Source organism: Amblyomma maculatum, chromosome 4 (assembly GCF_055883805.1).
Source record: "Amblyomma maculatum isolate TAMU_Amacu chromosome 4, ASM5588380v1, whole genome shotgun sequence".
Taxonomy (NCBI): Eukaryota; Metazoa; Arthropoda; class Arachnida; order Ixodida; family Ixodidae; genus Amblyomma; species Amblyomma maculatum.
In genome coordinates, this window is record NC_139347.1 from 193,433,590 (window position 1) to 193,446,152 (window position 12,563).

General features: G+C 42.1%; 1 long non-coding RNA gene across 1 annotated transcript; it reads right to left on the bottom strand.

The window, feature by feature from the left end:
* Window positions 1-3,002: 3,002 nt before the first annotated feature.
* Window positions 3,003-5,108, bottom strand: LOC146193928 (uncharacterized). Its single transcript, XR_014706498.1, has 3 exons — window positions 4,975-5,108; window positions 4,230-4,314; window positions 3,003-3,112 (listed from the first exon to the last, which is right to left on the bottom strand). It is a non-coding gene; the product is annotated as an uncharacterized LOC146193928 (long non-coding RNA).
* Window positions 5,109-12,563: the final 7,455 nt, after the last annotated feature.

Sequence of the window (12,563 nt, forward strand, 5' to 3'; positions counted from 1 at the left end):
AGGTAGGCTGTGTCATGTTGTATTCAAGCCGTAAGTTATGTTGCAGAGTGAACAAAAAGAATTTACAGAACAATCGGTTAAGATAACATACCATGGTGTTTATTTCACCTCATTATACACCGAAGTTGCAGCAAAGGACTGGATAATCTTCTCCGCACAGTCAGGGCAGGGATGTACCACGTATTTGATCTGCATAGAAAAGAGAACTTGTAATCGGTTACTGACGAAGAAAGTCTCACAAAACATGCTTATGGAGTAATTAATTCACATATAAAAATAACACTGCTCAAAGGGCAAGTAAAAAGGAAGACAGATGGAAATAGTGCACCAGTACAGGCTTCCAAGTGTTTATATAATGAGAATTGTGAACTCACACAATATATAGATCAATGAAAATTCTCCAAATCTGAGTTTTACCTGTGTCACTAACACACACATAGACAACCAGCACATTGCAATCTCAGAAAAAATTGACAATATGCTCAATAAGACACAATATACAATGAGACATATTCTTGTTAGGAGCAGGGTCAAGCCATAGGCATCACTGATGTTGGACTACCCAGAGGGTCATTTAAAGAAATATGAATGAAAACATATTGATAAAATAGAAGCTAGCCTAATAAAGGCAAAATATGTGATTTAAAAAACCCCTCCCTCTACTCGTTCATATGTGCAGTTCTCCTTTTTTTATCATTAGCTTTTTATGTTAAACTTTGTTTTATCACCTTCACTTTCACCTTTGTTGTTTGCTGGTTTCCACTCCAACACCCAAACATTATAGTTTGCTTTCACACCTGACCATACCAGTGGTCTTGTTTCTAGTCACTATAGTCTCACCCTCCTAGAAAACACTGTCTCTGGTCCTTCATGACATTATCTTATGTTGCCTATAGTGTTAATGTTTTCCTGAGACTACACTGTCTTTAGTCATCTGATCATCCATCACAAGTGACTACTGCAAATCTCTTCTTCTTTTTTTGGGGAGGGGGAGGGATGGGGGGAGGTTCTTTTGTTCTTGCATTCGTTGTCATTTCTCATGAATATAACGAATGAAGCTTGTTCCTGAAGAGCTTGCTCCTGCAGGGGTATGTCTAAGGCCATTCTATTGTTTCTGCCTTTAGTGATGTTTACATTCCTGGAAAAAGGCATGAATATACCACAGAGGCTATGCCTTATAAAATGCGGGATACCACTTCTGAAAGATGAAACATTTCATGCTAAAAGAGCAATGATAGCAAGGCACATCCAAAGCACCTTCTGCACATGTGCATTACTGCAGTGATGTCACAGATGCAGAATTATGTAAAGCATGGCAATAAAATGCAACTTTTACATAAGTTCATTGCTAGTTTCACACCACACATCAGCTTATGCCGATGCCAAAAACTTCTCGAGACTGCCGTTTCACTTCAAAACTACATTATCTTGCTCAGGAGGCAAAAAACAATACACTTCAATACCCCTATAATTCCTTGAACAAACCACAAAGCTTGAGATTCTATGTATTGCTGCTTCATGTAATGCTAGCAGCACATGCAGCAGGAATAAAACTTCTCATAAACTGCAATTTGCCAGAACTGTCAACTGCTTATCTCTTTAGATGCCTAACTAATGAAATTGTCAATGCTGACCAATATTATACAATAATGATTATTAAAAAGTGTTTACAACAAATTTCTCGAAGATTATGTTCTTTACCTTTACAGATTGCAAATCATAAACTATGAAGAGACACCCGTGCAGTCTCTGCCGGTGGGTTGTGCAGCAATGTGGACTTTGGGTACCTGGTACAGCTTCAGGATTAGACTTAATTATCTATTCTTTTTGTTTATAAGAGGCAATATGAAAACTGCAAAATTGAAGGCTATAATTGAGTGAGCCTAGGCCTAAAACCCTCCTAATCATCTATGTGGTCTAACATAATGAGCATCAAAAATATTCCTTTAAAAGCTTTGTAAGTTGGTTTTTCCACATTACATAACTAAAAAAGGGTGTTGCTGACATTTCTTATTCAGATAATATAGACATATTTTGTGTTTTTGATGATGCAGAAGAAGCTAACATGATTCTGGCAACAATACCAAGTGCAGCAACATTTTTTACATGCAATGTGGGAAAGCAAGAAAATAGTTTTCAAATATGCCTTTCCATGTTCAATATTCTGAACTAAATTGCTCTTTCAGAAAATTTAAGAACTGGGCTCACCTATAATATTGGGGACCCTCATTTCTGGTATATAATACTGTCCCCTAAAATTAAAATGCAAAAGTTAAGTCAATTTTGGTTGATTAGCCATTCAACCATTATCCTCTACCACAGACATGTCCACTGTGCTGCCCAATCCAGTTCTAATTGTACTGCAAATTTCATCTCATTCATGCTCCCTTTATAGGCCCATAGACATGACATAAGGGGTGGGGGCATATATATATATATATATATATATATATATATATATATATATATATATATATATATATATATATATATATTTGTTAAATGGTAGTGGTGGAACACAAGGAAAATACGCTGAGTACAAATGGCACAAAACAATATAAAGAACACAAAAGAAACAATAAAGCTGAAAGTGCTAAAATGCCGTCCATTACATACCACCTTCAGTACTTCATTTTTAGTTTCATTCTATTGTGGACATACCTAGCAACATAAGAGCATGTGAGTTGTTGAAAAGTACACCCATCAGAGAACATAACGTTACTGCTGAGAACCAAGTGCAAACAAAAAAATATTAGGTTTTGAAGAAAAAAAGAAAATAGACATACAATAACAGCTCACTCAATAAAAAGAAGTCAACATGTTCAGATCGATTACATACTGAAAAAATTCCTCCCTTGCTAACTTGCTCAATAGCACTGAATGGTTCCAAAATCAATGTAATGCCAGGGCTATTGCTCCTCAGCATAGAAAAATATGCTCTTTGATAGACATAAAGCAACAATAACAGACCACAAGGCCACAGCTATGTCGAAAAATACATACCACACAAATCTTGCCGTAAGTAGTCGTCCAGCGCTGAAGAAAGCAGGTTGATCTTTAGAAGCAGGAGTAACAGCACTTCTACACCGTATTCCTCCTACTGGCAGGTACGCTGCAGCAAAGGTATCATTCATAACATTAGCATGATACTCGTAACTAGTACATACATAACTATAGTACAAAAAATAATGGCACCACACATGCCAAAACAATGACTCAAATATTTTGACAATGAGCTTAAAAGCTACAACTCCTGTTTCTAGATATACCTGTAACAATATCTGCCACCTCTTTACAGTCGAAATAGCTGCTTAAATAAACTAGAATAGCAGATTTATGACAAGCTGCTAGAACAATGACAATACACATTAACTTCAATGAGGGAATGTCTCAGTACCAGTGAATTGTAGTAATGAGTATAACACAATGTCTGACAACAGAAACTACAGAAGGAAAAGAATGTGTTGTTATTGGTCAGGCATAGCCTCCTTTCTATGGGTCAGGAGGCTGAAAAGTTCAGAACGGAAATAGCTGAGTAGAAACTATAGCAAATCCCCAAATGAAAAATATTAGTGATATAAAAATTTTACTTCGCTCGCTAACGAAAATTAGCACATTTAATCAAAATAGCTGTTTGGGCCAGTTGGTTCATACTTACACCCTAAAAGACCAGCGAAAAAAAAAAGAAACAGGTACAAAGGAACACAAAACGTATTTCAGTGCCCGTCCTGTCATTTTTTGTTCCTTTGTCCCCGTAATTATTTTTTTTTTTTTGCGCTGGTCTTTTTATGTACCGATTACAAAAAGAAAGTCAGTCTTAAAGCAGAGAAGGGGTGACACATGGTTTGCTTCAATGCTGAAGACATCTGATCACCAGCTAACCCAGATTTTTCACTTGTTAAGTGATTTGATCGAGTCCAATATTTATTATCAGTTCTTGACATAAGTGATCAGCAAGTTAAATAACACCATTTACTCGCACACGCCCTCAAACACAATGAAACTCAATTGATAAGTCACTGTCTGGGCGTGCACCATATTGCACGGCATGAGCGAAAATGGCAACACGCAAGGAGACACACACATGGCACGCGACATAAATATTCTCCGACGAGAATCCCAAGCAGTATACATTGAGGCAGATGTCAGTGATCAGCAATATGTGCCACAAAAGTGCGCGTGTCAATTTAAACGCCCCTTTCTGGACGGAAACAATGCTTTGGACTTACCAGCACGGATAGCAGAGACCAGTTTCAAATTCTTTGAAGAAACGACAGTCTACGTTCTTGCGCAGACGAGACGAAGGACTTGAGCCTGCAGCGAAAAAAAAAAAAGCGTGAGAAATGTCTTTCCTGCACATTGCGTCACTGCGACAGTATACATGTACACGAATCGGCTCGGTCCCACCTCTGGTCTCGACGCCATCAGCTCAAAACTGCGGGGTTAAATCGGCGTTCTGAAAGCGTGACTTTAGGATATCAAGCGCGCTGCCTTCGAACGTACAGGTTGCTGGCAAAAGAACCGTAAACTTAACCCATCACCCTGCATGCTCTCCCGCATTTATGGCAACGTTCCCGTAAAGCAGCAACAACAGACGATCAAAATCGATTGTAGGCAGCGAGCAAAAATAATGCGGCATGCAAACACGTCAATGCGTATCACCGGGACTGCATTAGCGCTCGTCAACGCATACTTTCGACCGCGGGATATGCTTGTGAGCGTCGTAGACGACTAAAAATGCACCATTAACATCCCGCAAAAAGGTCGTGACCATCTGAAAATTTTGGGATGCGCCGCTCCTCCAGTCTGAACTGAGGGAGTGGTATGCTCAGGTTGGGATCCAAGACGTCGTGCTCAGAGGCCGTTTCACAGACAAACAAGCAGCGTCGCGGACGTAAGCAATAACAAAACATGTTCAGGTCAAGTTAAATAGCAGAGAAAAACACGTAAAACGAAATGTAAAACGTCACTTACATGCGCGGCTGAAATTTGGCGCCAAGGATCCGTTGGAACACCACCACCGCGACGACCAGCCATCCGCCGTTTCATTCCGAAGTTCACACTTTCACGAAGTCGTTTCATAGTGAGGCATCGATGAGCGCACTCGATGAAATAATCGCTGAGAGGAACCGAACTTTTCTAAAAACACAGATGAGTACCAAAGACAAACAGCACGAACGCTGACTCGTGCGGCAATCGCCGTCGTCGTCTTCTCGGACTCGCAGAGTCGCAGGGAATGCAGGCAGGCTCAAGCAACTACGAACACGTGACGCTGCGTTGAGAATAAAAGCAACAAAACTAAAAAGCAACTGCTTCGCTTCTCGCCTCACCACCACTCCCCCCTCACCTCCCCTTTCTCCCTGTTTTGCAGCGTACACACTTGTCTGTCCGCCCTTGTTCTGAGTTCGGCCTTGCTCCCCCCACGGTCAAGCTCGCGTAGGAGTCGAAAGACGGGACGACCAAGGGTTGCGGGGGGGGGGGGGGGGAAGGTGAAGGGGGGAGGCACCGCTTTTTGTAAGAAGATAAGATGCTCCCAACTTTCGACGATTCCCCACCTCCTCCGGGGAAAAACAGGGGGTCCTTTTGTGGTAGCTCTTGAAAGGACATCGGACGGGAAGTAGAAACACAGCCGCATCCAGCTTGAAACCGGTTACCATCATAAAAAAAAAAGAAGAAACAAGCGGCAAACTTTTTTTTGCTTGAGCTGCAGAGACGAAATGGTGTAAAGTCATGCGAGAGAGACTAACGTCTTCCGTGCGGGTGATTGCGCAGGGTATATTTAAGCCATGCGGTTTCAGATAGCATAAATCCCGAAGTTACCCTCCTTTTACACTCTTTTTTTTTAGAGTGCACAATCGGGTTACGAATCTGAAGAAAATGAGAAATGAAGTGACAGAAAAAAGCGCGCTGTCGTGCGCTACTATATAGACCTCCGTCATGTTTGCAAACAAACAAGACGATCGAAGTGGCGGTGCTCTCGTCAAGGATAACACGGTGGGCAAAAATCCCGACCGCGGCCGCGGCACTGTGGCCAAGCTAGTCAAGGCCGTGTTATTGTGATATGTAGGCGCCTTCTTGTCAGACGAAATGGCTATGTGATAGTATTTCGTGAGCCTCAGCGGTGAGAACAGAAGCGATACATTAAAAAACTCTACATACACAGCTTGCAGCGTACGGACCCGCACACCGTACCGATGGAGATTAGGTTCAAGGCACACGAGAGAAGCGTTGCTGCCAGCCAGGGAAAATGAGCGACGTTGGCATCTATTTGCGGCTTTTACCGAAACAATTAGGTGCGGTACGCATCGAGAATTACAAAGCTTAGTATGCTTGCAACTACTTTGAGTCGACTAAGCTGGCGGTGATTTTTCTCGCTCATAAATAGCGCGCGCAAACCGCGTCCGCTCGAAGCATTATTTCGTTATCGGATGACTCTTCACACCGAGCGGCAAATCACCATTCTTGGTAAGCACGAAGCACCTCGCTAGCGTCGAGCGGATGTATGGTTAAGATGATTTAGGTCAGTATGGCAAAAGTAGCCTTGACACTGCACGTATTTGCGTAATATTTCGTTATTCGTTGAACTCACAACGCTGCGCGTCTGTTATATCTGCTCTGTTATTGGGCGGCTGTCGTCGTTAATGGTAGCAATTTTATCACGGGTAGCCACGCTTATAGCTTGCGTTATAATTACGAGCTGCAATGGCCAATGTAGTTCCGTGGGTTCCGGTAAAAACGGCTCAGGAAAAAATGATCCCGGATAAAACGTCCCCAAATAGATGCAATCAAACGTACTGCAAAGTCGAGCTTTCGCTTTTCCTGGTGCTTGGCTTATCAGCGATGATTTGCGCTGATTCTAATCAACTTTTGCTGTTTTTATCTTACATCTGTGCTTATGGTTTCAGCATGAACATTATTTACATTTTGAACCCCGCCGTTTTATTTCTTTTTTTTTTTTTTCACGTTCTGTATTTCTTTTACTAAAGGCCTAGACTGACCTTCTTCGTGTCTAGCTTCAGTAATGTATACTGCAGGGCTTTTTTCTACCCGTCCGCTGAAAGTTTGCAAAACGTTGTACTGATGCCGTGCGTTCGCAAAAAAAAAAAAAAAGAAAACCATACGGTACTGACATTTGTGTAGCCGAGAACAAGCACGTCTATCGAATGTGTAATATTAGCCAGGTGATTAGACCAGCTTGGAAACTGGGAACTACGGACTGCATAATACTCGCTGGATGTTATATAGTGGAGGAGGTCTTTTTTTTTCGCAATGCTTTCTCGCAAAGCCTTCTTCAGTTTCTGTAAACGTGAAAAGCACCCAGAGGATCTAGTTCCCAAACAATGGTTACATATATTCTAAAAAAAAAAAGGGCATCCAATAAGATGTTCAATTTTTCGAAAAAAGAGTTCCGGGCAGATATTGCAGTCAATTTCTTCTTTGACATTTTTTTTTTAGGGGCCGCTTCCTGAGGGGACCTTTCTGGACGAATTTTCTGGGGCCGTATATTCCAGGAAGCTTTTTTCTTGGCTGTATCTTCTAGGGACTTCTTTCCTAGGGCCGTTTATACCTTCACCCGTGGTTCCATAGTTAGGGCGGCAAAGTTCGGTCTCGGCCACTGTGGCCGCGTTAATGTAGGATAAGCCCCACAACTCGCATTCACAATTAGCCGCTCTGAATACAAATAAAAGCGCTTATAGCATAAATACAAAAATGCAGCTCCAATCGAAATCAGTAGCTATCAACGTGAAGTGGGAATCTTCATCAGGAAGTAGATTAAAATAATTTGAAATGAACGAGGCGAAGGTTAGCCATGCAACATATCACGGATCGAGGAGTGGAACACAGATCTCTCGCGTAGCAGCTCATTGCGCATACATACGATTACCAAACGGGCTTGAGGAACAGTTTACATATGTAAACATCTATGCATGCTCCAACAAAGAAACAGGCCTACACATTACAACATATAGGCTGCCCCTTCTACATATGTTAGCTGTGTAAACTGTACGCGCACCACGATCCCATCACGTGTCGTAAAAAGGCCGAACCCGAGTTATTCGCGACCTTTGATCCGGTAGACCACTGCGGCGTAAAGATGAATAAGCTCTAGCTTAGCAGTGACGAAGCGTTTGCCGCATATTCGATGAGCAGGAGTCGGTATCCAGTCTGAGAAAAAGAAAGAACAGAAGAACAGAGTAGCAGGAAGATTAATTATGCGATGCCCAGGCTACCATACACGTGCAGAGGGGGATAAATGGTCAATATGGAAAGAAAGCGAAAGGTGACAGAAGAAATCATGTAAGCTAGATTGGTGCCGCGCGCGCGTATTCCTTACTGTCGATCGTAACGGTAGAATGCAGATCAATAAAGGGGGATTGTTTTCGGCTGTATTAAATGCGTAATCGTTCCGTTCAGTTCAGTCGTTCAGTCGTGTCCGACTCTTCGTGACCCTATGGGCCATATCACGCCACGCGTTCCGGTCTCTCACTATCTTCCTAACATCACATAACTTCATCTGCAGCGCCACGAGGATGCCATCTAACCATCGTGTTCGCTGCCTTCCCTTTCTCCGGTGACCCTCAACCTTTCCCAACATCAAACTTTCTCCGTTACTCGTTATTGCATCATATAATTAGAGCGTACCGGCATAACGTCAAAAAATAAGCAAACGGTGAAGCCGCATGCATATTAAATCAAAACTTTAAATATGACTTAGCAGGGTAGATGTGTAGGCCAGTTGGTGAGACATAAGGAAAATAAAACCGCAGCAATATGAAACACATCACACGTGCCAAGCACACATGTGCCGTGTACTTGAAACGTACATTCCTTTATTAAAATAGAAGCTGTGAGAATTTTTGTTTGCTTTTCTCATCGTGGAAACCCTGTTCAATTCATTAACATCTGAGTGCATAGTGAAAGGCAAAAAAGGCAGTGTTTAGGGCCGACGTTTAAGACTGTCTTTGGTGACGTAATGACAATGTGAATCATCCCGTGCGCGAGATAAAATTTCATATATCGCGCCATGTAACAACGCATATTCCTACGTTCTTTGGTGAGGTATTTCATCCTTCTCTGCCAATGCTGATATAGTAATTTTTTGTTTTCTGCGTAATTATTTTCACACTTGCGGAGTATTATTGACCGGCACTGGCACCGGCTTTTGCATCTTAATGGTGGGTTTAGATAGTAAACGTGATATCTACTGAATAAAAGTATCATGGGCAGTTATAAGTTGTAATTGTGATAATTTTTGTTCGTTGTAATTGTTTTTTGCATGAAGCTGTAATACATTTGGAATCAGTGCCCGGTACAGCGCGCCACCTTATTTAGATGTAGATTAGTGACGCGTGGACAGGCAGCATAATAATAAGATTCGGCCGACCTGCCATGCATCTTGCATAAAAACATCCATGGATTCTTTCATCTGAGAGAAAGTGAATGGATTGATGTTAGGTGTTGGTTGAATATGTGACCTCCTAGTTTAAAAAAAAGCCCGCATCCAAGCGCATTATATATTTTGATAAGTTATTCAGACCTGTTGTTTTCTCTGAGTACTCTTTTTATTCCTCCATGAGCGAAAAAGCCATAGAATACAGGGGCACACTTTTTTTTATTTATTTATATATTTATTTATTTATTTATTTATTTATTTATTTATTTATTTATTTATTTATTTATTTATTTATTTATTTATTTATTTATTTATTTATTTATTTATTTATTTATTTGGCGTATTCTGTCAATCCCCACAGGGGACTGTTACAGGAGTGGGTTCATATACAAGAGGTATACAAGAGTAAATTCAAATAAGCTTAACCAGTATATCATCGTGTCAAGCAGGAACTGCACAATGAGATATAAAATGAAAGAGTTGCGAAAGCATTTGGTGTTGGCGTGAACATCAAGAAAAATATTTACACAATGACATCAAATTGCGCTTTTGTGTAACGGCGATCCAGTACCTTTAAGAACAGATGAACCGCATATGGTGCCATCATCGTTTGTAGAATTTACTATATTTTGCTTTTTCAAGTTGGCCCTTTCGAGTGCATATAGAGGCAGTCGTTCTAGAACTAAATTTAGTCAGATTATATAAACATCAAGTATACAGCCAGTATGCAATGAAAACAAATTTGCTTATAAGCAAGAAAAGAAAACACAAAATCCTGAGGAAGATCTAAAAGGAAGCATAAACTTTTGTTTGTTGACCGCAGCGACTCCCTAGTGAGCCTAACAAAATTTTCCAGCCTATCCGGCGATGTTACAAAGTTGTCCAGCGCGTTCCATTCACGCACAGCTCGAGGGAAAAAAGAATAATAATAAACATTGTTGATGCAAGAGTACTCTTCGAGCGTATAGTCATGCTTCTGCCGTGTTGCTCTAGAACGGCTGAAGTTGACTTAAGTCACAGGATATATTTTCAGCGCATAATGAACCAGTAGTACTTAGAATTTGAGTCTATATGCCTGGGTTGCGCGGCTTGATAGTGTGGTCAGGCCAGCGCGTGAAAGCAGCTCCGTGGGAGAGTCGGTACGCCGATAATTGCAGATAAAGCGACCCGCTTTCGGTTGCACCGAATCGAGCGTGAGTATATCTCTCCGTAAAACGGGTAACACGCGATGTTCGCATTTTCTAGAATCGGACGGATGAGAGCCTTGTATGCGAGCAGTTTGATTTCTTGAGTGGAGAGACATAAGACACGTTTTAGAAAGAATAGCCTCTTTATTGCTTTTTGGTGATATGCTGCACATGGAGCATTGGAACTGAAGGCTTGAGTAATCGTTACACCCAGGTATATTTGTTTTCGGTTACAGTGTCAAGAAAGACTTTGCCACAGCCATAAACAAGCTAAGGTTCGGCGTTTTTTGTTAGTGAAATGGAAATAGTTTTTTCCAAAGTGATAAACATTGGCTGCTCTTCGGGAGTGTTTATTTGCTCTTAAAGCACGCAGTCATCTGCGAACCATCGTATGTTGACGTGCACTTGGGGCCCTATTTTCGACACACATGGCCACCGTTCGGCGCCATGTTGTTTGTCTGATTGGTTGTCAGAAAGGTCACGTGTTTCAAAATTGTGGCATGAAATTGCGGTCTGTCGAAACGGCTTTTTGCGGTGACGTGAAAATTTCGTGCACGTGAAAACGGATTTTTAACTGCGCTATTCATAATGTCTGGATGGTATATATATAAGTAATTGTGGAGGGAAAAGAAAGGAATATATGATTTAAATGGAACCTCTTACGCTTGTATTACGAATGGGCTGAAATGAACTGCCCACTGTCAAGAGCCGACTCCTGAAATCTGATTGGCTTACGTTGTCGTCAAACTGACGCTTCATTACGTAAAGGATGTTCTGCCATTGCTGTAAATTACTAAAGTGGGGCGCCGCACTTCTAACGACTTGAGGAGGCCGCGAAAAATACATGGAAAATTCGACGTGCAGTTTAGGTGGCTGTTAGCTCACCGCAGTTTGGTAGACAATTTGGTGGGTGGTGAAGTAAGCTGACACATCTTGTTGTAATTGCAGAAAGCACTGAAACGATATCATAAGGGAACGTTTCAGCTGCGTCCTCTTTTAGAGGATTAATAATGAAGACGCAGATGTACAGCCGCAGGAGGGTCGTAGCTACCCTCCCGTTGCAAATGCTTTGCGCTCATAGAGAAACCATCGATCCGCGCCGTCGTTGCCAAGCGCAGAAAAGCGGGCCGCTAACTCAAGCTGTTGATCTGCGCGAGACGAGACATTTCAGAGAGGAAGAGAAGGAAAAGTTGGGCGAGTTTTAGGTTCTTCATAATGGTTATGTGGGCGCTCTTTAACACAGAGACAAACAAATGAAGAGCAATAAAGGCGCCAGTCCTGTGTTTTCTTATTTTTGTCTGTGTGTTATACAGCGCCCACCAAACCATCATGAATGTCAGAGAGAACCGCGATACTTTCTAATTACCTGTCTGGTCAGTTCGTGAGTACAACCTGAGGGGTTATGTGGTTCGATGGCTTTGCAGGAACTTCGCGCGAGAGGCAGCGAGGGATCACCAAAGACAGTCTTAAACGTCGGCCGTAAATACTGCCTTTTTGTCTTGTACTATGCACTCATATGTTATTGAATTGAACGGCCTTTCCAAGATAAAAAAGGCAAGCAAGAATACTCACTCCTTCTATTTTAAGAACGGAATGTATGTTTCATTAAAGGGAAGCTGAAGCGGTTTTCAAATTGCATGAAATGCTGTGGTTGGGAAGAAAAGACCTCGAAAATCATATGTGTAAATTTTTTCGCGATTCTGTCCGTTAGAACAGCCGCAATCGCCTTTTAAAACCCGCCACGGACACGCCCCCGTCGCCTCCGGGAGCGCCGGGTTGGGGGATGGCAAAATTGGAGAGCTGGCGGAAGTGACGCCATTCACGGGGAGCCGGCCGGCCGTCCTGCCCGTCCCGCATTGCTTGCTCCGCTGCGTCTCGCGCTTTGGCGTGGCGAACGACGATTCAACGTAATCCTTTGCTAGTGCCATTTGTTTTTTCTAGTTCGAGCGTTCTGTGTGGAGTGGGTGTAGCGACAAGTGGCC